Genomic DNA, 26,935 nt, shown 5'->3' on the forward strand with positions numbered 1-26,935 from the left:
AAAAACATTGAGTCTTAAAAATGGTGTTTTTACAGCAGACAATGTTTTTAGAATGTAAACACTTTTCCAGATCAGACACAACAAGGCATAATCTCTGTTTTCATTAATGCATACTAAACATTGTCAATTCAATCAAACAGTTCCTTTGCAGGTGCTTTCTAAATTGTCTTTGATTGATGCTTTAATTATACCTATTTCCAATTTCCCTAATACTTAGATTGTGTTTATATATTTCTTTTAAAATGTATCATTCATGATAGAGTTTCAGAGCTGCTATGAAAAGAATAAGATTGTTCTCCTAAATGTTGAGTTGCCACTTTGAGGTGTCTGGGCAAGAAGTTGGCTGGGGATTCGGGTCCTCCTCTTCTTCTAGAAGAAGGGGAACTGATTAATCTCAAGCATCCTTCAGGAGCTGTGGCTTTCATTTCCGCTAAGATGTCCTGTAGCATTTTATGCCCTCCTTAGGCCTCTGCGCCTGCTCCTCCTGCTCTCACGGTTATCTGTTACCATTCCATTTTTCAGAGCCGATTCTGATTTGTGATTTGGGTCAGAGAATAGATATGGTGTCCTCACGACAGTGAGGCTGGGTCAGAACCTCCTCAAATATGTTCCCACCGCTCTCTTCCTTTCTCCATCATAGTCATTATCAAAGTGAACTGCAATAAATCAGCTGCTTTTCTGTATGCCCCAAGAAGTTGGAGTGTTACTGGATGTGATCTGAGTCATTTGTTCATTTAACACTTAACATGGTTCCTGATATTGCACATTAAACATTTGTTTCATGAAGAAATTGTCATTTAACACCATGATTTATAAAGAATATGCAATACCAAAATTCACTCTGTATTTTATAGAAAGAAATGTTCCACAGATAAGTCCAAAATAAGCACTCTTTTAAAAAATACTATTAAAAGGGCAGAAACTATGACAATATTCATCTAACATCTGCTGTTAGAAACTAATGAATCAGATAATTTCTATCTGACACTAATGCCAATTTAAAATTTTATTCTTTCAAATCAGAATGATAAGTGTAAGATCAGAGTAGAAATTATTTTTATATTTGCATCCATATGATATTCTTTAACTTTTATTTTCTCTAATTATTAATGATACCTAGAGCAAAATACAGAAAGCAAGAACTCGCTAGTATTTTAATGATCACATCTCCCCTCTCTTGACCACAATTGATTGGTATGGGGTATACCTTACAGTCATTTCTTTTTTGTAACTGTGGTGGTATGTATTATAATGGAGAAGAGCATAGATTTTAGTCTCCCCCTGTTGTCGGAATGATTATTATTGGTGTTCCATTTTCACTCTCCAAAGTGTCCAATTATAAAATTAGAACTAAAAGAAGGGGCTGAATTATTTGCCCGGTGTTCTACCTACATTTTCCTTTTCCGATAGCAGAGGAGAAATGTGGATTCAGTGGCAGGGATGGCAGAACATGATAACTTGCTATGTCATCAGCAAGAACGTCAAATGCTTTAAGTGCTTTCAGAAGAGGCAGGGGTGGCAGAAAGGGTTGGCTTTTGCTTTGGATTTTGCCTGTGTCTGGTAAATGTAGAGATAAGTGACCATGGTCTCACACAACACGCCTGTGGCAACTTGAACACCCAGGGGTGAGTGTGAAGGAGGCTAAGAGGAAGTAGCATTCACCATGGGCTGGGTCCTTTGCATTGTTATCTCATTTAATTTTCCTAACGATTTTCTGGGGGTGGATATGCTCACATCAGATTTAGAGATGAAGAAAGTTGGGGTTGGCCAGAGAAGACAAATTTCCAAAGATCCATGGTCACATACAAAAGTGAATTAAAATTTGAATGGTTGTTTTTACTTTGGGTTCTGCATGGGTAAAGAAGTTGTGGCATTCTTTGTAAGTTACCACCTGCAAGGGTATTTGTCAAAAGTTCTTTTCCCCCAAAACAAAGTGTACTGATAGAGAATGGTGCTAGCCACAAAACTTCAACTTTTGTTCCATTTGGTTTTCTGTCAATTCCCATGGGAATCAGCATTTTCCCCTAAGAAGTGTAGTATGGCTTCTGAAGAGGTGCCATAGATAAATCTCAATCCATACACACATCTTACTCTTTTTTTTCAGCCACCCTGGAGTTCTCCCCACCTCTGGAACCAAATATGTAGTCTTCTGATGCACACATTGTTCTCTCTATTGAAAAGTCTGTTCTTGTGCATTGGTCCATCCAAGTTACTGCTGAAATATTACATCCCAGCACAATCTCCTCAGACAACAGTTGTCCCTTTACCAGACCCTACTCTAACATCTTATTTCTCTATTGGGGAAGGTGCCTAATACCTTCAATTATTGATAAATTTCATTATAGCATAGGAAACATAATATGTACCAAACTTCACTGTATTGCTAGTACCTGGCACAGACCTTGGCACATGATATTTATTCTTTATATAGTGATCAATATTAAGCATAGAATGCTCAATCCTCATCAATATTCCACTGCTTAAATATGGTTTTCTATTTTTTTTTTTTTTTTTTACCATACCCTTTGGGTCTAAAGTACCAAATACATTTTGTGAAAACTTTCAACGTTTGTTAATATGTGCATGAAAACAAACAGAGACAAAAATCTTTGACTCCATTTGTTGAAAAGACTTTGTACTTATTTGAGTCCATGAAGATAAAACAAAAAGAAATGCATATGCCTCTCTGTTACTATGGAATTAATTTGTTTTATTTGCAATAAGGTTCACCAAAAGCTTAATTAGCACTTTTTAGAGCAAAGAAATAATGCCTGCCATAATTCACCTTTTATCTGGAGCAAAATTAAAAAGAAAAATGTAAGGTGTGAAGACTTGGAGGCACTCAGAATGTATCAATTATTTATATTAACATTCATTATCTGACTAAAAGGCAGCATAAAGGCTTTGGGGAATTGTAGGGTTCATATAATTTCCCTCTAATTATTCTAATTTACTGTAATTAAGACACTAAAATAATCCTGAGAGAAAGCAATAATGTCTCTTAATATCAACTGAGAGGGGGGAAAAGCTATTCTGCATTTTAGCTTTATTTACTATAACTTTTCAGTGTGACAGACTGATCTTGACTTGTAAAAGTTTTTTCTTTACTATGACTTTTAGAACTCCTAGCATGAAACTAGATAAAACCCAACTTGAAATTCTAACATTTAAGTCTATAAAATGTTTATAAATTCATAAAATCTAATGTATCAGTGTTATATATGAACTCTACCAAGATCCTGACTTTCGGTAAAAGGGCACCTTTAATACATGCTCTCAGGATTTCAACAGTAGAGGTGAAAAATCACAGACTAGATATGCTCTCTGCAGATATCCTTTTCAGATGGTAGAAAGGCTTTGGAAGACATAATCACAACAAACATGAAGCATGGTATTTATTCGTTAATAAACCCATCACTATTGAAGTAACCATGTCAGATTTTCCTCATATGATTATGAACCAATTTCTATTATAGTTAAATCATGCTATATAGTTTAGAATGAAAGTCCACACCATGGTTATTAAATGTAGGTTACCTGACTGCTCCAACGTCTGCCTCTAGGATTCGGGAGCCTTGCTGACAGAGACTTCAGGAGACCCAGTCAGTGGAGGAGCCCAGCAGAGAAATATAACCAACTTCTGATTATGTAAAGATCATTCAGAGAAAGGTGAATTGAGACATTTTGTCAAATTTATGATCATTTTTACCATTTCTACTTATATAAATATTGTTAAATCCTAGCAAGTTGGTATAAATTTATCTTTGTATTCTTTCCTTTCTCAAGATACCCAACGCAATACTGGATAGAATGATATTTACCTTAGAATTTTCCACTGGGAAACATAACTTACATATTGGTTGTATATATAACATACATCCTAGTTTAAAGAATAATAATGTATGATTAACACCAATATAAATTCCACCCAGTAGTTTCAAAAGCTTCCATAAGCTCCTTCAATTCTCTCCTGAGTAATCATTGTCTAGAATTTTATGTATTCACCTTTCTTTTCTTTTATCAGTTCACCAGAAATGTAGGAAGTTCTAGGTAAAGAATGATGGTGCAATGTATATTTAGTAATTTGATTTTCTTCACTCAACATTATGTTTCTGAGATTTATCTGCATTGATGTATGTAGTTGATTCAATTCATTCCCTGAAACCCATTTTGTGGATATATGAAATTCCATTGCATGAACTGTCCAGTTCTATTACATACATTTCAATGTATGAATTTAAAACAACCTGTTCACTTTACTGTTGTCGAACATTTGAGCTGTTTATGCCTCTCTATTTTTACAACAAATGTAACTGTGATCAGTAGGAACATTTCTATCTGCATTCCTGGAACACGTGTGTGAGGGGTTTTCAGGAACTGGAGCTTTCTATAGAAAGGAGTAGTGGAATTTCTGGGTTGCTAGGTATATGCATGTTCAAGTGCCTAAGTGTTTTCTTTACTTTGTACATTTTCTAATGCTTGGTAAACAATATCTATTCTATTTTTTTCCAATGAACTAAGAGATAGCTGAAAAAGTGAACAGGGGCAGGTGTGTGTGTGTGTGTGTGTGTGTGTGTGTGTGTGTGTGTAACACACATATATTTGTTTGGGATGGATAAAAACTAGTTGTTTGACTTTTTTTTTTTTGTACTGAGAATTGAACCCAACATTGTTATGTGTGTATACATGAGCCACACCTCCACCCCTTTTCTATATTTTATTTGAGACAAAGTCTCACTGAGTTGCTGAGGCTGACTTTGAACTCCTGATCCTCCTGCCTCAGTCTCCTTAGTTTCTGGGATTACAGGCATGTACAACCATGCCTGGTAAGAAATAGATGTATTTTTAAAAAAAGAACTATGCCCATGCTAGAATATAAAGGTGCTCAGCTCATAGCATTAAGATGAATCTATAAATATGCTAGGCCTTGATTAAATAGAATAAAAAGGTCAATGATACATCATACACAGAGACAGTAAAATCTTCCTGCTATTTATACTTGCATCCTTAAATCAATACATAGGTGTGTGTGTGTGTGTGTGTGTGTGTGTGTAGATCTCATACTTTGCATATCAGAAATACATTTAATTACAATATCCTTAATAGGAAATGTATATCAGCAGATTGATTTGGTATAGTTAGCTATTTCACTTACTGGAAATAGTTATATATGAGTAGAAGTCCATTAGTTAATGCGTCAGTCTTTGCAACACAATGTATGGATGTGTGTGTGTGTGTGTGTGTGTGTGTGTGTGTATTTGTAAGTCTCTCTATATAAGGATAGATGTACATATTTTGTCAGATGAAGGAAAAAATACCAGACGTATTACATTATACAAAGTAGATGAGGTATGTAATTTATTTGTCAAATCTGCAACAAGGAAATTGATTAATGCATAGTTCATCAACTGTTAACTTGGCATTCTGAATAATTTCAACACTAGCCCTAAATTTTTGGTTTGTCTTCCTACTGTGAGACAGAGGTTATAATTGGCTGTGATACTACAAATATAAGCTCTATATCCAGATAATTAGGTTAAATATGTGAATATTTTATTAAAAATGATTAGTAGTATCCATGATCTATGATTGTGTTGTTACATTGAAACTTCAGTTACGATGGAATAGTTATAAAATTTTATTATTACGTTTTAATGGTTTTGATTTTGGAGTTTTTGTAAAATATAAGTCTAATGAAAAATAAATATCTGTGAATATTTTGATCATTAAAATGTGTGCTGTCTTTATATATGCATATATTTAAATAAAATTAGATATTTTTAAAAATTTAAGTTGTTAAATAGGTACTAGTTTGGATACCATTTTCTTTTTACTTATGATGAGAATTTCTCCTTGCATGGAATAGAATGTGTTATGAAACAGTTATTTGGATTCCACTCCAATGGAAGGAGTAATTGAAGTAAAACAAACTTCATTATTGGTTTCTAAAGATATACTCTGAGGTTATAGTGAAGTTTTAATATATTATAGGTATCTGTTTTAGTCAGCTATTTCACTGCTGTGACTAAATGATTTGACCAGAACAATTATAGAGGAGGAAAGTTTATTTGAGGACTCACGGTTTCAGAGGTCTTAGTCCTTGGAAGGTTGACTCTATTCCTTGAGGCTCGAGGTGAGGCAGAAAATCATGGCGGAAGAGTGTGGCAGAGGGAAGCAGCTCACATCATCAGGAAGCAGAGAGAGGGTCTCCACTCTCCAGATACAAAATATATACCCCAAAGCCAAGCCCCAATTCCAGTCTCCTCCAGCTACACCTTACCACTCTTAAGACTCTTACAACCCAATCATTTCTCTTCTCAACCTTCCTGCATTGTCTCACATGTGAGGTTTTTGGGGACACCTCACATCCAAATCATAACAGTACCCAAATTTCCAGTCATTGTTTTTTAAATTAGTGCATTTTAATTATTCAGAATAATGGGTTTCGCTGTGCATATTCACACATGCATATAGTGTATTTTAATCGTCTCCACCCCATTGCACTCCTATCCCCTCCCCATTCCCGAACCCCTTCCTCTTCTCTAATAGTCTCCCTGCTACCTTCATGTCATCTCCCCGCAACACTAGATCCCACACAGGAGAGAAAACTTGCAATGCTTGTCTATTTGTGTCTGGCTTATTTCACTTAGCATTATGGTCTCCAGTTCCATACATGTTCCTTCAAAAGATGAGATTCTGTTCTGGCTGTTATTTTTTGAAATAAATTATATCATACTCTTGTTTCCTGAGTCTCTTGAGACTATCACAACTAATTATCATAAACTGGCTGATTTACAACCACAGGGATTTATTCTTTGGACAGTTCTGGAGTCCAGAAGTCCAGTCAAGGTGTTGGCAAGACTGTCCCTGCAGGCTGTACCACTTTCATCTTCAGGTGGTGGTTGTGTCCTGGACTTCCAGACACATCACTTCAGTCCCTGCCTTCATGGACACATCTTCTCTTCTATCTGTCCAATCTCCTTCTAGTCTGTGGCTTTTCTTTTCATTCTCTTGACATGTAACTCCTCTGGCTATATAAGTTAAAGAATGCTACCTAAGAAAGATATTATTTATGTCACAACATATTCCCTTTCCTTCCTGAAACACACTTAAATAAGAGTATAGCTTTCAATTTGAGTATATATTGATTGAACTCTATGAAAATATTTTTTTCAGTGAGAAAATTATCTTGTTTTGTAAATCAAGTCTTCCCAGAGACTAATATTGTGCTTTTTTCTCTTGACCACTCTTGGGTATAAAATCTAGCAACACTCAGCTGAATTTTGGCAAGTCTTGTAGCAGGAAAAGCACATCATTGCAACTGATGTCTGCTATGTTTGAGAGCAGTTTAGTACAATCCATTTAAACCCTTGGTTTCCAAATAGCAGGTTGCAATTTAATTAAGATATTGAAATTTCATTTTTAGACTTGTGTTTTTCTGTAGTTATAATTCTCAATTATTTCTACATTTTTGGCTAGATTCCCAGGTGGATGTTTGGAAGTGGGGGCAATGTCATGGAATAGTGCCCTTTCCCATAATCCCCTGTACCTGTAATCAGTATCTGTCCTTCCCCCAGCTGGTTGAATTTCAAGCATTCTGGAAAATGAAAAGTTGTTTCCTCTCAACAAAACAAAGGCTTATGCAGGATGCTGGCGGCAAGTTAAAAACCTTGGTAGCAAATGGTATCAGGTGATGATAACTGAACACATCTACTTCCACGCGGGGGCTAGACTTGACTCAAGGCCACTTTCTTCCCCTTGTTGAGACTCACTTTTCTCTGGAGCAGTTCCAGATAGATATCACCCATCTTATTTTCCATGGTTCCACACTGAATGAATTCCTTCTGTTGATTTCTTCATTCCTTTATATATTTTTCCTTTTGATTAATTAATATTAAGGCATTAACTCAAAATACACTTAAATCTTCTTTGTGCCATTAAGCCTGGGACTTCTAGCTTGAGGTGACGTCTACTTAGGTATGATCTTCTACCTCAAGAATGCATTTTAAGTGTTTCTTAGTTTTGAGAATACCTCACCTATTACCCTTTGAAAAAGTTACATTTATCTATTTTACACTGATTACATTATAAATTGCATAGGAAAAATTACATTTTTACACTAACTTTACGGTGCTGGAGCTCAAACCCAAGGCCTTTCCTATGCTAGGCAAGTGCTACGACTGCAGCACACCCCAGCCAAGAATTGAATTGTGACCGAGGACGGCGGCATCACTGGTCGGTCACAGTCGCGGAGTGAGCTGGTGGGTGAGTCAGGCCGCCTGCATGGCTGCCACCCGCCCAACCACCAGGCCAAAGACAAAGGACATCACTGAGCGACCCCACCACTCGGAGGTCTGTTGCCATCGTGGAGCAAGCCAGCAGACCAGCCAGCCCGCCTGCATCACTGAGCTAACCAGAGGCTTCTTTATAGGCCAGTGCAGGCATTTCAAATTATTCCTGAGGGCATGGCCATCATCAGGAAGGGCAGCTCCCTTCCTGAGACACCTACAGGAGACTAGAGTACCTTTGACGAGACCCAGGAGTCAAGAAGAAGAGGTATTGAGAGAATCAGGACCAACTCAGAGCCATGGGGTGAGTCTCTCCCACTGGTTGGGTTCCCCGAATGGGGCAGTAGTCCTGAAATGCAGGGAACTTTGTGGAGTAGAGTGGGCCAGTGAGACTCCCCTGCTGGAGCTGAATACCCAGTCACCCAGGAGCATTGCAGAGGAGGGCTCACAGCGAGAGGCTTCGACAGCAGAGTGAGGGTCCAAGGCCCAGGAGGTAGCTCTGATCCCCAGGGAACTAGAAAAGGAGGGCTGCTCAGCAAGGTAATCCCTTACAGGGCCAGGATCCCCAGCCCAGGTGGTGTTCAGGACCCCTGGGAACATCACAGAGGAGGACTGCCCAGTTCAGGTGGTAGTTCTGGACCGAAGGGAACTTCTTGGAGGAGAGCTTCCCAACGAAACTTCCCCACTGAGTGAGTCTTCCCCGCTGGGTGAGTTTTTCCCACCAGGGCAGTAGAACCAGAGACACAGGCCCAGAACCAGAGACACATCCCAGATCAGACGTGCCCCAGCCTGCAGTCTAGTCCCCTTTTGGCTGACCATCAGACAACAAGTGGAGGTGCCTCTGCCCACTGACAGGGAATATACCCCACCTGAAGGCCACCACCCCTAGAGGGGCAGCTTCCTAGTGGAGCACCACATTATCAAGTTCCTCCGAGACTTCAGGCTACTGAAGGCTAAGAGGTGAGTTATTGGAAATCTACAGAAACAATATTAGTCAATAGAGGAAATCTGCAAAATCCCAGAGTTTCACTACTAGAGCGGTAGATACCTGAGCAATATGAGAAAACAAGGGAAGAAAGTGTCCCAAACAAACCTAGATGGTATAGCAATAAAATCCAATGATAGCATGGCAGAAGAAATGTCAGAAAGGAAGTTCAGAATGTACATAATTAAAATGATCAGGGAAGCAAACGAGGAGATGAAAGAGCAACTGCAGGCATTGAATGATAGCACCAATAGACAGTTAAAAGAGCAAACACAGGAAGCAAAAGATCATTTCAATAAAGTTAGAGATATTGAAAAAAAAAACAGAAATCCTTGAAATGAAGGAAACAATAAATCAAGTTAAAAACTCCATAGAAAGCATAACCATAGAATACCTGGAAGACAAAACCTCAGACATTGAAGACAAAATATTTAATCTTTAAAACAAAGTTGACCAAACAGAGAAGATGGTAAGAAATCATGAACAGAATCTACAAGAATTATGGGATATCATGAAAAGGCCAAATTTGAGAATTATTGGGATTGAGGAAGGCTTAGAGAAACAAACCAAAGGAATGAATAATCTATTCAATGAAATAATATCAGAAAATTTCCCAAATCTGAAGAATGAAATGGGAAATCAAGTACAAGAGACTTTTAGGACTCCAAATACACAGAATTAAAACAGACCCACACCAAGGCACATTATAATGAAAATACCTAACATACAAAATAAAGACATAATTTTAAAGGCTGTGAGAGAAAAGAATCAAATCACATTCAGGGGGAAACCAATACAGATATCAGCAGATTTTTCAATCCAGACCTTAAAAGCTAGAAGGGCCTGGAACAACATTTTTCAAGCCCTGAAAGAAAATGGATGCCAACCAAGAATCTTATACCCAGCAAAACTTACTTTCAGATTTGACAATGAAATAAAATCCTTCCATGATAAACAAAAGCTAAAAGAATTTACAAAAAGAAAGCCAGCATTTCAGAACATTCTCAGAAAAATATTCCACAAGGAAAAGATGAAAAATGATGTAAATCAGCAAAGGGAGGAACTACCCTAAAGGAACAGCCAAATAAAGGAGAAATCAAGTCATGTCAAAAAAAAAAAAATGAGTCAAATGACTGGGAATACAAATCATATCACAATAATAACCCTGAATGTTAATGGCCTGAACTCATCAATCAAAAGACACAGACCAGCAGATTGGATTAAAAAGAAAGATTCAACAATTTGCTGCCTGCAAGAGACTCATCTCACAGAAAGAGATACCCATAGACTAAAGGTGAAAGGATGGGAAAAAACATACCATGCACATGGACACAGCAAAAAGCTGGAGTATCCATCCTCATATCAGATAACGTGGACTTCAAGCCAAAGTTAGTCAGAAGGGATAAAGAAGGACATTTCATACTGCTTAAGGGAAGTATCAATCAGCAAGACATAACAATCATAAATATCTATGCCCCAAATAGTGGCTCATCCATATATGTCAAACAAATCCTTCTCAATTTTAGAAACCAAATAGACCACAACACAATAATACTAGGTGATTTTAACACACCTCTCTCACCTCTGGACAGATCCTCCAAACAAAAATTGAACAAAGAAACCATAGATCTCAAAAACACAATCAATAATTTAGACTTAATGGACATTTATAGAATATACCATCCAACAAAGAGCGAATACACTTTTTTCTCAGCAGCACATGAATCCTTCTCTAAAATAGACCATATTTATGCCACAAAGCTAATGTTAGCATGTACAAGAAGATAGAGATACTACCTTGTATTCTATCAGATCATAATGGATTGAAATTGGAAATAAATGACAGAGTAAAAAACAGAAACCACTCCAACACCTGGAGATTAAACAATATGCTATTGTATGATGAATGGATAACAGAAGACATCAGGAAGGAAATTAAAAAATTCTTAGAGATAAATGAGAACAAAGAAACATCATTTCATAATCTCTGGGACACTATGAAAGCAGTACTTAGAGGAAAATTTATTTCATGGAGTGCATTCAATAAAAGAAGAAAAAATCAACAAATAAACAACCTAACACTATGGCTCAAAGCTCTAGAAAAAGAAGAACAGAGCAACACCAAAAGTAGTAGAAGATAGGAAATAGTTAAATCAGAGCTGAAATCAACGAAATTGAAACAAAAGAAACAATCGAAAAAATTGACAAAATAGTTTGTTCTTTGAAAAAATAAACAAAATTGATCAACCCTTAGCCACACTAACAAAGAGAAGGAGAGAGAAAATTCAAATTACTAAAATTCAGAATGAATAAGAAAATATCACAACAGACACAATTGAAATACAAAACATAATTAGAAGCTATTTTGAAATCTATACTTCAAAAAAATAGAAAATATCGAAGACATCAACAGGTTTCTAGAGACATATGAATTACCTAAACTCAACCAGGAGGACATACACAATTTAAATAGATCAATTTCAAGTAATGTAATAGAAGAAGTCATCAAAAGCCTACCAACAAAGAAAAGTCCGGGACCAGATGGGTTGTCAGCTGAGTTCTACAAAAACTTTAAAGAAGAGCTCATTCCAATACTTCTCAAAATATTTCATGAAATAGAAGAGGAGGGAACCCTCCCAAACTCATTCTATGAAGCCAATATCATGATACCTAAACCAGAGACACATCGAGGAAAGAAAATTTCAGACCAATATCCTTAATGAACATCAACACAAAAATTGTCAACAAAATCTAAGCAAATCGCATACAAAAACATATTAAAAAGATACTGCACCACGATCAAGTGGGTTTTATCCCAGGGATGCAAGGTTGGTTCAACATCAGGAAATCAATAAATGTAATTCACCATATAAATAGACTTAAAGTCAAGAATCACATGATTATTTCAATAGATGCAGAAAAAGCATTTGATAAAATACAGCATCCCTTCATGCTCAAAACACTAGAAAAATAGGGATAGTGGGAACATTCCTTAACATGTAAAGGCCATCTATGCTAAGCCCATTGCCAATATCATTCTAAATGGTGAAAAACTGAAAGCATTCCCCCTAAAAACTGGAACAAGGCAGGGATGCCCTCTTTCACCACTTCTATTCAACATTGTCCTCGAAACTCTAGCCAGAGCAATTAGACAGACCAGGGAAATTAAAGGAATACGAATAGGCAAAGAAGAACTCAAACTAACCCTATTTGCTGATGACATGATTATATATTTAGAGGAACCAGAAAATTCCACCAGAAAACTTTTAGAACTCATAAGTGAATTCAGTAAAGTAGCAGGATATAAGATCAGTGTTCATAAGTCAATGCATTTTTATACATAAGTGATGAATCTTCAGAAAGAGAAATTAGGAAAACTACCCCATTCACAATAACCTCAGAAAAAATAAAATACTTGGGAATCAATCTAACAAAAGACGTGAAAGACCTCTACAATGAGAACTACAGAACACTAAAGAAAGTAATTAAAGAAAACCTTAGAAGATGGAAAGATCTCCCATGTCCTTGGATAGGCAGAACTAATATTGTCAAAATGGCCATACTACCAAAAGTGCTATACAGATTCAATGCAATTCCAATTAAAATCCCAATGACGTATCTCACAGAAATAGAGCAAGCAATCATGAAATTCATCTGGAAGAATAAGAAACCCAGAATAGCTAAAGCAATCCTTAGCAGGAAGAGTGAAGCAGGGGGTATTGCAATACCAGACCTTCAACTATACTACAAAGCAATAGTAACAAAAATGGCATGGTACTGGCACGAAAATAGACAGGTAGATCAATGGTACAGAATAGATGACAGGGACACAAACCCAAATAAATACAATTTTCTAATACTAGACAAAGGTGCCAAAAATATGCAATGAAGAAAAGATAGCCTCTTCAACAAATGGTGCTGGAAAACTGGAAATCCATATGCAACAGAATGAAACTAAACTCCTATCTCTCACCCTGCACAAAAATCAACTCACAATGGATCAAGGACCTCGGAATCAGACCAGAGATCCTGCATCTTATAGAAGAAAAAGTAGGTCCAAATCTTCAACTTGTTGGCCTAGGATCAGACTTCCTCAACAGGACTCCCATAGCACAAGAAATAAAAGCAAGAATCAATAACTGGGATAGATTCAAACTAAAAAACTTTCTCTCAGCAAAGGAAACTATCAGCAATGTGACAAGAGAGCCTACAGAGTGGGAGAAAATCTTTGCCACTCATACTTCAGATAGAGCGCTAATTTCCATAAAATATAAAGAACTCAAAGAACTCTGCACGAAGAATACAAATAACCCAATCAACAAATGGGCTAAGGATATGAACAGACACTTCACAGAAGAAGATCTACAAGCAATTAACAGATATATGAAAAAATGTTCAACATCTTCAGTAATAAACGAAATGCAAATCAAAACTACCCTAAGATTCCATCTCACCTCAATTAGAATTGTGATTTTCAAGAATACTAGCAACAATAGTTGTTGGCAAGGATGTGGGGAAAAAGGTACACTCATACATTGCTGGTGGGGCTACAAATTAGTGCAGTCACTCTGGAAAGTAGTGTGGAGATTCCTTAGAAAAGTTGGAATGGAACCACCATTTGACCCAGCTATCCCACTCCCTGGCCTATACCCAAAGGACTTAAAATCAGCATACTACAGAGATATAGCCACAACAATGTTCATAGCTGCTCAATTCACAATAGCCCGATTGTGGAACCAACCTAGATGCCCTTCAATGGATGAATGGATAAAGAAACTGTGATATATATATATGTACACACACACACACACACACACACACAATGGAATATTACTCAGCCATAAAGAATAATAAAATGATGGCATTTGCAGGCAAATGGATGAAATTGGAGAATATCATGCTAAGTGAGACAAGCCAATCTCAAAAAACCAAAGGACAAATGATCTCAATGATAAGTGGATGATGGGGAGGTGGGACGGGGGCAAGAATGGAGGAAGGAGGGACTGTATGGAGGGATAAGAGGGGTGGGAAGGGTGTGGGGGAAGAAAAAAATAACAAAATGAATCAAAAACTATTACCCTATGTAAATGTATGATTACAAAAACGGTATGCCTCTACATCATGTCCAAATGAGAAACAAGATGTATCCCATTTGTTTTTAATAAAAATGAATTTTAAAAAATGAATTGAATCATGAGTGGCATTTTGCATGACCACATGCCCTTATCAAAATGACTTATAGTCAGCAGGTACTGAAATTGCAATCTCAAAAGTTTTCATTAGGTAGATATCTGAGGGAAAATAATGGATTACTAAATAAGAACAAAACAATTTAAAAGCAATAACATTAGAACCTCATTCTTTCAAAAATATTTCCCATATTTCTAGATTTTTTTTGTTATTATTTGAATTAGTGTTTTGCAAAATTAAAATTAAAAATTTTAGACTCTGATTTCTACTTTATTTTCTTCTAAGTAGGTCAAAATATTTCCAAATTGTGCTCCTTGTTTTTTATAATTCTAGTTTTTATGGTTGCATAATAACACACGGAGCAGATTAAATGTCATAATTTGCAATAAAGCATTTAATCATAATTTTAGATATTTGAACTACTAAACTAGTCCCCGGTTTTCACCATTGTGAAGAACACTGCAATAAATATCTTCATATTGATAGATTTTTATTTTTAAGTTATTGTTATGTGATATATATAATTTCACGCAATGGGATTATTTTTAAGAAGTGACAAGTAGCTGTAAATGAGAACTGTTTTCAGTCAGTACTTGTATGCATGTTGGGCCTGGCAGACCTGCTGCAAGAAGCTGGATGCAAGGAGACCTCTGAGGGATCCTCCCAGCTCAACGGCATCTGCGCTATGTGTAATGTCGCAAGGCCCATGGCCTGAGCGGTTCCTGGCTCTACCTAGGTGACATTTGCTCACCCTACGTCTGTCATAATTGTGTGACAAACTACAAAGATGAGAAATCTGTGTAGATTGACCTGCTTGTATCTTAAACTAATGACTAAACTTTGTGCCATGATTTGCTGGTTTGAAAATAAATCCAGGTAAACACAAGTGAGTGAGACTGGACATCAACTTTCCTACTGTCCCCACTGTGAAACAGGCTGTATGCCTGCCTGAACTTAGGGTTTCATTCTGTGGTGACATTAGGATGACATTGTGGACAGTGTTCAGAGAGAGTCCTGGTGAGGAGTGATAGGCTGTATGCAACCACAACTAGCCTTTTTACAAGGTCCCTGAGACAGAGAGAGGTTTACAAAGATGTAAAGAAAAGCCACATGTAGCTGGGAATTTGTCTCCAAGTTCCAAATTAGAGGTATGGTAATTCAGACTGGGCCAATGAAGAGCTTCCCCGATCCAAGCTTCATAAGAAATCTGAGAGCTATTATTGCATTCTGAGAGACATGAAGCACTATTTACTATTACTTAAGCTGGGTGTGATTAAAAACCAAAGTAGATATCTGCTAATATGTCAGACATTTTTCTCTATTATCTTTCTCTCTCTTTGAAAAATAGAAGCACTAACTATAACAAACTTTAGAATTCAGATATTCTATATGTGTGTGTGTATTCAAAATGAATCATAATGAACTTAATGTCAACCCCCTTTCTTAACCAATTATAGGACTTTTCTGATTGTACATTATCCTGTTAGTAGTTTCAAAAGTATTCTCTTGAGAACTGTGCCCATTTCTTCCTTTTATTTGACCAGAGTAATTCCTCAAAATCTATTTTCAAAAAGTGGAGTGAATGCTATATTTTTTGAATCTTGACATGTCTGAATATGCCTTTGTTTTGTCATGAACGTGGATAAAACTTACCGGGGTATAACCCCATGGTCACAGTCCTTCTTATCCATAACTCTGTAGCATTGCTCTATTGCTTTCTGGTATTAACCTTGCAGACGACAAATAGAGAGACAGCCCAAGTCTCTTCACTTTGTAGAGAACCTATTTTACTTTTCCTTATGGAAGGAAGCTTACAGTATCATTTGTCATCGTAATTCATAATTATCCCTAGGGTATATCTGAAAGTTCACCCCTTCTGTCAACATTATGCCCTGTATTCAGAGAAGTCCCTTTCTGCCTAAAGAGCCAATGGGCATATTTCCTTTTATTATTTTATTTCCTGTTGTCTTTCTTTCACACACTTTGTTTCTACTTTGCCTTCTTATTCTGGAAATAGTCTTAGGTCATGGGAGGTGTGGTCAGGGTTACTTACTGCCCCAGTGTATGTATGTATGTATTCATTTTTATGGTGCAGGGTCTTGCACATGCTTTAGCACTGAGCTAGGCAAACATCTACCCTCAGCCAACTAAACCAGTGTTTTTATGGAAGTTTTTTTCTATGTTATCTTAATGTTTGTTCCAACCTTGGGTGTGTTCTAGCCTTTGAATTCTAGAATTTTCAAGCCCAGAAGTTGAAGAGAATCTTAAAAATATCATCATGTTGAGTTACCAGAAATTTCTTAGAAAAAATTTTAATGAACTATTTTGTTATTTGATTGTGACCTAAAAGGAACCATTTGCTAAATGTTGCAGAAAATGTTCCCCCTTTGGCATAATCGGGTGATTATTACTTCAACCAGTAGCACCTAGAACATAAGCTTTATGAGGAGTCTCCATGGGACTCACATATTTCTGATCTATAACTTCAATAAATAAAGCTATCTGAGAAATGGTCGCATTTCCTGTCATGATCAGATAGATCATGCTGATCCTATCAACACAATAATGATTATATATGTCTACTTCAGTGAGGCCAACTTAATATCATCTAGATTAACTTGAATCACTTTTTTTCCCTTTACTATTGAAAAGAAGACATTTCTAAACAGTGTGCATGGTAGTAAAATATGGGTGGTTTCTGGACAACCTCAATCATTAATTCTAAGTACTGTTTGCTCATCAGACATATTGGGCCTCTTTTATAAGTATTGATGCTTGAGTCACATCCCAGAACAATTAAGCCTCTGATTCTGGAGCCTAGACTTCAGGATCTTTCAAATTAATATGTATCTGAGTTAAGAACTACTACCATGGTAAAACAGGAAGAGGAATAATTTTATATTTGTTCATCTGTTTGGTATTTGGTCCTATGCATGGAACTGTTGTGGTGTCTGTAAATGTAGAAAACACATGGGTGTGGGGAGTGAAATTGATCCCATTTTATTGTTACACTTTATGCATGTATGATCATCCCTCAACTAATAAGCATAATGAACCAATTAAAAAATTAAAGAAAGAAAATAATAAAGCACATGGAAGATAAGATTCATAATACTCCGAATCAAACCAATTCTAAAGGTTTGCAGCAGTCATGCAGAACCATGTGAGGTCATGTAAATTCATGTAGACACATACAGAGCAGTGGCTATGCACTTGCTTGAACACAAGCTTATCACTCAGGTAAAATGGCATGTTGGAAATGAAAGATTACATTTAGTGTTTATTCACAGACATTTCTATGACTATTCTATGAAACACATGAAACACTGTTATACCCAGGTGATAATTTCAAACTCTGCTTTAAGATCATAGTGTGCTCATCCAATTTCTGTGCCTAACAAATTTTCAAGTCTAAATTGAGATAATAACACTACATAATGTGATTTTCTTTGAAAAAGTTCTCATATAACCTCATATGTCATGGCTATGACGATGACTAATTTTAGATCATAAACATTTCCAGATTGTGTCCAGAAGATTCTTCCCATGAAAGCAATGCACTTTAGAGTTTCCTAAATAAGATAGATTTTCAAATATTTATTTCATAGCATTATGAAAAACAGAAGCAACATATTGTGGGCTGGGGATGGGACTCAGCCATAGAGCACTTGCATGGCATGTGTGAGGCCTGGGCTTGATCCTTGGCACTGCCAAAGGAATAAAAAAATAAGGAACATGTTGTAATGTGTGGTAATTCTTCTCTGTAGTCCTTCATTTCTGCTCTCTTTTAAAATTTTTATCCCAGAGAGTTTAGATGATAGAAGTAAATGGGTAAACATCACATTGAAATATGCAGATTGGATGTCTCAAGTACCACAGTACTGTTTCAGTAATTAAAATTTGCAAAAAACTGCAAGATTCCACTAGATTGGTAACTTTAGGGATGTATCATATCAACTTCAGGCATGAATACCTGGATGCAAATTTCCTGTGCCACACATAGCATTGCCACTACTACAGTGGTTCCCCCAAATCTGGGGGAGATATGTCCCAAGACACTAGAGGAAACCTGAAATCTGAAACCATGTACAGTACCAAAACTTGCAGATACTGTTTTTCCTTTACATACACATTTACGGTAAGCATTAATTTATAAATCAGATAGAGGGGTTAACAACAATAGCTAATAATGAAACAGAACAATTAAAACAATGTACTCTAACAAAACTTATAGAATGTGGTCTCTTTCTCAAAATATCTTGTACTCATCTCTTTCTTGGGATGACATCAGACGATATTTATTTTTTGGTACTCGGGGATTGAACCCAGTGCAACTCAACCACTAAGCTACACCCCCAACCCTTTTAATTATTATTATTATTATTATTATTATTATTATTTATTTTTTGATTCATTGTACACAAATGGGGTATAAGTTTTCATTTCTCTGGTTATACACAAAGTAGTCACACCATTTGTGTAATCATACATGCATACAGGGTAATGCTGTTTGTCTCATTCTATTATCTTTCCTTCCTCCCATCCCTTCCCCACCCCTCATTTCCCTCTACACAGTCCAGCGTTCCTCTATTCTTCCCTTACCTCCCCCCATAGATATCATCATCCACTTATCAGAGAAAACATTTGGCCTTTGATTTTTGGAAATGACTTATCTCACTTAGCATGATAGTCTCCAACTCTAGAGGAACCCTCATTTACCTGCAAATGCCATGATTTTATTTTATATATGACTGAGTAATATTCCATTGTGTATATATACCACAGTTCCTTTATCCATTCATCTATTGAGGGGCATCTAGGTTGGTTCCACAATCTAACTATTGTGAATTGAGCTGCTATAAACATTAGTATAGCTGTGTCACTGTAGTATGCTGATTTTAAGTCCTTTGGGTATAGGCCAAGGAGCAGGACAGCTGGATCAAATGGTGGTTCCATTCAAAGTTTTCTAAGGAATCTCCATACTGCTTTCCAGAGTGGCTGCACCAATTTGAAATACCACCAGCAATGTATGAGTGTACCTTTTCCCCCACATCCTTGCCAACACCTGTTGTTGCTTGTATTATTGATAATAGCCATTCTGACAGGAGTGAAATGAATTTGATTTGCATTTCGCTAATTACTAGAAATATTGAACATTTTTTCATGTATCTGTTGATTGCTTGTAAATCTTCTGTGAAGTGTCTGCTGAATTCCTTAGCCCATAGAGAATCTTGCTAAGTTACTTAGGGCTTTGTGCAAGTTGTTGGGGCTGGCCTTGAACTCGTGATCCTTCGGAGCCACTGGGATTATAGGCATTCAGCACCATGTCCGGCCATATGATGTTTTAAAAGAGCACTTTGTGCCTTCTCTTTGGTATATTTGAATTGCCAGCATTACTCCTTTTGTGCTTTGGCTCATTCTGAAGTAAAATAAGGGTTATTTTAACACAAGCATTCCAATACCTCAACAGTTGACCTGATAATTGAGATGGCTACTAAGTGACTAATGGTGGGTAGTATGAACAGTGTAAATGTGAATACTCTAGACAAAGGAAAGAACTACAGTCCTTTGGTGGGAGGGAGTGGAACATGGGGAAATTTCATCACACTGCTCAGAATGGCGTGCATTTTAAAATTTATGAATGTTTTATTTTTGAAATTTTGGGGGGGAGGATTGTTAACTCAGAATTGTTTTTTATTTGTTCTTTTTAGATACACATGACAGTAGCGTGATTTTGACATATTATACATTATAACTTTGCATTCTTGTGGTTGAACATGATGTGGAGTTACACTGGTCATGTATTCATATTTTGAACATAGGAAAGTTATGTCCAGTTCATTCCACTGTCTTTCCTATTCCGATTCCTTCTCCCTTCCCTTCATTCCCCTTTGTCTAAACCAATGAACTTCTATTCTCCCACCACTTATTGTATGTTAGCATCCACATATCAGAGAGAGCATTTAGAATTTTATTTAGTATTTTCAGAATGGGTGGTTGGTGCAAGTAACTGAAACGCTAAAGCTGAAAACAAGGACAAGGGGGACAAGTGTTGTGCTATAACCACTGTCATTCTTCCTCCTCGTTACTACTCTTTTCATTACTACTGACAATGATAATGATGACGATGGTAATTGCAAAAGCTTACTTATTACTCATCAGGCATTATTCTAAGCACCTCCCCTTTATTAACTTAATCCTTACAACAACCCTATGTGGATGGTACTATTATCATCCTTGCTTTATAGATGGGGACATGAAGGCATTGGGAGGTTAATGAATGTAAATGTTGAAAGCTGGAATAGGATTCGCAACTGAGTTCTTCACTCTATAGGCTATATTTAAATTATAGTTGAGTAGATAACTAAAGTCTAATTGGAAATATAAAGTAAGATATTTAAAGAACTTAGAATACAGAGTGGGAAAATGTGATCCAGATAAGACATTTCAACCAACATAAATGAAAGAATGACTGCCCTGGGATGTATAGATTTGAATTTCAAGGAACTAAATCAGATTGCAACTAAATCAGATTGTGCAAATTCAATATTAGGACCTAGGAGGCAGGGCGATGGAATGCTTCATTTATTGGACTACTGAATGTAATAAAGCAACTGGCTATCAAGGAAAATAATTTTTAAATCTAAAGCTAAATCTCCAGATTTACAATTACAATTATTATGTTAGTAAATTATGTATGAGTGTGATTTTTTTTACTAAAGTGGATTAAATCCAAGAGTGTGAACAAGATTCCCCCCAATAGTTCTTTCTATTGTTGTACAATATCTCTGAATATTCTTTTTAATCCATAGACACTAAAGTTGATCTCACTTTAAGTCTTGTCAATTTCTCTGAATCTTTGTTATTGTATACTGATTTATTTAATTTATAAAATAAAAAATCATAAAAAGGCTACTGGATGAATTAATTGATAAAGTTTGCTAAAGTTGTAAATCAAACATCTGTGTACTCCCTACCAATTTTAAGGAAAAGAATATTATCAATACAGGGGTTGGGGATGTGGCTCAGTGGGAGAGTACTTGCCTAGCATATGTGAGGTCCTGAGTTTAAGTCCTAGGGTGCATGTGCACACACACACATACACACACACACACACACACACACACACACAGAGAAAAGAATATCACCAATACACTTGTTACCTCTTCAATGTTTGCTTCTTCACCTCTTTGTTTCTTGTCCTGTCTCAAAGTATAAGCACTATTTTGAACTTCATGTCCATAATGTTCTTGACTGTATGTGTGTTTATCCAGGTATGAATATTTTATTGTTTGTTTTTGTAATTGTTAATGTGAATTGCTGACTTGATTGGATTAAGAGATGCCAATGATTAAGAGGCTTCTGTGTGTGTCAATGAGGGTGTGTCTAGGCATAACTGTCATGTGGGATGACAAATTGAAGTGGAGACCCTCCCTAAGTGTGAGCAGCATCGTTCAATAGGATAGTGACTTGGATGGAATAAAAGTTGGAAGAACAAGGAAGCAGCAGCAGATACAAGCTTGATTCTTCTTGAATGGGTTCTTGATTCCTGCTGTGATTGCCTGAGGATATCAGACTCTTATTTCTTCGCTTTTCCATAGCAGACTCTGTCAGTGATTCTCCAGGGATTTTCCAGAACCTTCGGTCTCAGACTAGGGTAGCACCATTGACCCCTCTTGTTCTGAGACTTCAGCCTCTTGGTCTGCACAGCTGTTGGTTCCTCCAGCTCTCCAGCCTGCAGACGACCATTGTGGACTCTCCAGCTTCTGGTTGTGTAAGCCAATCTAATAAATTCCCTTTTTGTAATCATACTTCCTGTTGATTCTGTTCCTTTAGAGAATCCTGACTAATAGAGTTTTATTTTTGAAATTAGATAAATTGTATCATACTATACATATTCTTCAGCAATTTGACAATTTTAATCAGCCCTTACTTTTCTGAAGGTGTTTCCAGGTAGAGGTATAATACCAACTTGTTGGGACTAATGACACTTTAACTAACTCAGGCTGACTCCTTACTTCCTGGTGAGTGAGCAGGATCAAGGCCTCAAAGGCGGTTTTAATAGTTAATGACGATAAACCGGACCACCGTCAGGGATTGGTTAACAACAGTTCCACGAACGTGATCAGCTTGTGCTTGCCATATAGTCCAATGGGACTCTCGCCTGCATGAACCCCCGCTGCCTTGCTGACCTTTAAGCTGATTGGTTCCCGCCTAGCCACCACCCTACATAAAAGCTGTGTGACTTCCTCAATAAACGAGTTCCTGCTCTGACGGGTCTCCCTGAAGCATCTGATTGTCCTCCACCGGGAGGGCTGGGAGCGGGCGGTCAGTTGGCCTTACCTATCTCGGTCTGACCTTGTTGGGGAGTGTCCCCTTCCCTTGTCGCTGGTCGAGAAGAGCAAGGGGGCTTAAGACCCCAACACCAACTGACCAATTTTCATTCCTGTTCAGTAGTATAGTCTTTGAATATGTCAAAATAATTTATTTACTTTTCCTTTTATGATTTTTGTTTTTGCTTTGTTTGTGAGTTTTCTGTGTCACAAATGGGGCTATTATGAACATTCTCGTATATGGTTTTTGGTGTTATTTGATGGTGTGGGAATTTCTTGGGCTGGAGTTGGTAGATGATAGCAGAGGCACGTTGTGAGCTTTACAAGATAATGCAAATTACTTAACAGAGTCATTGAGACAATGAAGATTACCATAGTGATTAAGAATTACCTTAATTCCAAATCTTTACCGATGTGTATCATTGTCAGAATTTTAATCTTTGCTAATCTACTCAAAATAAAATTATACCTCCCTGTGGTTTTAATTTGCTTACTCAGATATTAATAATATGCTAATTGACCATTTGTGTTTCTTCCTCTGTGAAGTACCTTTTCTGGTCTTTTGCCTCTTTTTCTATTTCTTTCCCTGTTTTCTAGCCATTCCTTATGCATGCTTAGAAATAATATTTGATTATTATAAAAGTGTCTTAGTTTTGCCTTTTTTAAACTTCTTTTATGCTGTACCTTTGATAAAAACTTAATTTATTACAGTTAAAATTATTCATCTTTATGATTTATAATTCTATGCCATATAAAAATTTCTAATTTCTAATAATAATACATATTCAATACTTAAAATGTAAGAAATGGATAAAGGCATGAAGAAAAAAGAAGAAGACAAAGCAGAGGAAGTAATTATTGTGATAACTTTAATTATTATAATAAATAGGAAGCTTCAGTATATTTTCATAGGTTTATTGCTATTTACACTCTTCTTTAAATTTCCCATGAAGGTCTTTGTGACACTTTTATATTGAATGGTTAGGTTTGTCTATATGATTTATCTGAACTCTATACACTGAAGCTATATGCCTCTTGCCCGTCAAATTTAAATCATGTTTCCTTGTTTGTTTTGATACTATGGTGGCTTATGATCTAAAAGTACTTTAACTTTCAGCATCATAAATTCAAATCTTTGAATCACTCTTGTGATAACTTTTTCAAATTTAGAAGGCCCTGTGTTGTCCAGGGTTCAGTTGAATATTGTTTATCCTTTGTTTTATACATTACATTCACGCACACACACACACACATCTAATGTGATTGGAATTTTAATACATTCTCTTACTTCACTTGAAATTATGTCCTACAAACATTATAAAATAATCCAAAATGTCTCTCAAGATTTTTTTCATATAATCAAGCTCCTGTATATACCATGATCTACCTTAGATCTAGCTGATTCATTAAATGAGTCTGCCATTTTTGATTCTTAAACAAAAACAATAATATTTTATTTGTTAAATTTCACATTGTGTTTTCACGTGTCAATTTAGGATATTTAAGTTAAAAATCAGGTTTTCTTATGTTTAGGGTCTTAAAAATTGAAACAGAAATGGTTAGAGGAGCAAAAGAGGTTTGTTTCAATGACTTTCTTTATAACTTCATTTCTGTTCCTCATGGTGGTTGCTCAAAATTTATTCCATGCTGGAACTGTCAACACTCAAAGAAGTCTTTCAGAAATGTATTAAAATACCTCCTGACAGTTCTTAGAAAAAAAGTTGTCTCTGGGAGGAATATCATGGATATGGTATGAGAACATCTTTGGGGATAATTGATATTGGCCTATCTTTCACTGTTGCTCAGAAATTCCTATTTAAAAGCAAATATGACCCATTCTCATGCCCAACTTGCCTCAGCAGCTAAGAATATGAATTTCCTCCAGTAATAAAAATGTCATGTCTTCTGGACCATATTAATCTGTGTCCTCTAGAGAAACAGAACCAACAGACACAGTAAAATTAACACACATACGTACAGAGAGGTTTATTATGGATGAATCAAATGATATGTTTGCTGAGGCTGAGAAGTCTCGAGATGGTAATCAGCAAGCTGTGATAAAGAAGAGCCAATGATGTAGTTCTACTCTGAGTTTAAAGACCTGAGAACCAAAAAAAAAAAAAAAAAAAAAAAAAAAAACTGTTGGAGTAAGTTCTGTTCTGAAAGTTGACAGTATTGAGACTCAAGAAGACAGTATTGAGACTGAAGACTTGAACAGACTTCAGTTTAAGTCTGAAGGCAAAAAAAGACTGATGCCCCACTTCAAATAGGCAGGTGGAGATCCTTCCTGGAAGAGTAATCACTTTGTATTATTCAGGCCTTCAACTGATTGGACAAGGTCCACCAACATTAGAGAGCACAATCTGTTTTCTATATTCCATTGATTATATGAAAAAAATCTTGAGAGACGTTTTGGATTATTTTGTAATGTTTGTAGGACATAATTTCAAGTGAAGTAAGAGAATGTATTAAAATTCCAATCACATTAGATGTGTGTGTGTGTGTGCGTGAATGTAATGTATAAAATAAAGGATAAACAATATTCAACTGAACCCTGGACAACACAGGGCCCTCTAAATTTGAAAAAGTTATCACAAGTAAATATCATTCAAAAACATTCTCATGCATACACCATAACAATGTTGGACCAAATATTTGGCTACCCCAGGACCCAGTCAAGTTAACACATAAAATAAACATCACAAGGGCTTTATCATTTTCCCATTTTGTACCTATTGCAAAAAGATTCCATAAAATCTAATGGATGACTAACTTTGACCATTTTTTTGATATTTCAAATTATCTTCAGTGAAAATTGAAAGTGGAAATATATTTACAAGGTATTTCAAAACCATGGAATTGGTTCGCCAGAGGGAATTTCTACCACTGAGCCTTTGTCTGTCCCTTGAATTCTTGGACATTCTGATGTAAAAGGAAATATAAAGAGCAGCACTGTAGAGCAGCTGGAAGCAGTAGGACTGTCAACCCTTCAAAAAGGTATGATTTGGAACCAGAAGTGCCAAGGAAGAAATAGGAAAATGAGTGTGTCTCTACTCAAGCAGTTAACATTTTGAAATCTTATTTCTCCTCAGAGAAATTGACATGGCTTCTGTAATTGAAATTTTTCTGAGTGGAGGAATGAAAGGAAGGGAGAAGAAATGAAGTATTAAAACCTTTGTCATACTCAATCCCAGGTGAATGATGCTCATAGAGATGGAGCTTAATATACGACTGGAGAACAGATACTTTGAAAGTCTATTACGTTTCACATGCTGTTGTAATGAATTGTGTATGTTTTCCCCAAGGAAATTTGATTTAAATACTTGAAATAAAAGTTTTTTTTTGGAGAAGGGCAAGTATTAGAATTTTAAAATTCATCTCTGATATATCCATCTAATTAAAAAGGAAAGTCAGGTGCTAATTCATTTAAATTCATTCAACCATTCCATGATGTTTATTTTCTACCTGAATGGCATTATTCTGTGTGCCTAAAACATATCTCTGAGATAAAGAGAGAAAGGTAAACAGAGAAAATGAGTAGAAGTGAGAAGGGTGAACATATCAAAATATAAGTTGTTTGCATCACATTGTTAAAGCAGTGGTTTGTTGAGGAATATGAATAAAGAATTAGATTATTTTACTTAAAATAATATATAGAACAAAGATGGCAAAGGAAGAGGTTCTCCACTCATATCCCCCCAGAGCAATAGTAATCTCATGTAAGCACATACAAAATATTGCCTTTTGGGGTACTTTGAGACTCAGGTGGGAGATTGTAAAAACCTGGTGGAGCCCAAGTCTGAAGAAGAGCATTTGGAGAGGGCAGACATGTGCCTGGGAGTTAAACCCACGAACCAAAGTCCTAGTTACAGACCTAGAAATCATGCTACGGACCCACTTTGTACTTGTCTACAGCCCCATTTCATCTTTGTCCTGTCACCCAAACCATCTGGCAAGGGACTCAGGAGGCATGCCACTCACTGGACAGTGACCTCAGATCTGGCTGTGAACCCTGAACTGGACCTGTGGTTCAGCTCTAGTCCCTCTCATCTGGTGCCACGACCTGCAGGGCTGAACCCAAGGAACCGGGAGAGGTAATGGGGAAATAAGAAAAACACACAGATTCTAAGAAAAGCTGG

The sequence above is a fragment of the Sciurus carolinensis genome, chromosome 14, assembly GCF_902686445.1.
Source record: "Sciurus carolinensis chromosome 14, mSciCar1.2, whole genome shotgun sequence".
NCBI classification, from domain to species: Eukaryota; Metazoa; Chordata; class Mammalia; order Rodentia; family Sciuridae; genus Sciurus; species Sciurus carolinensis.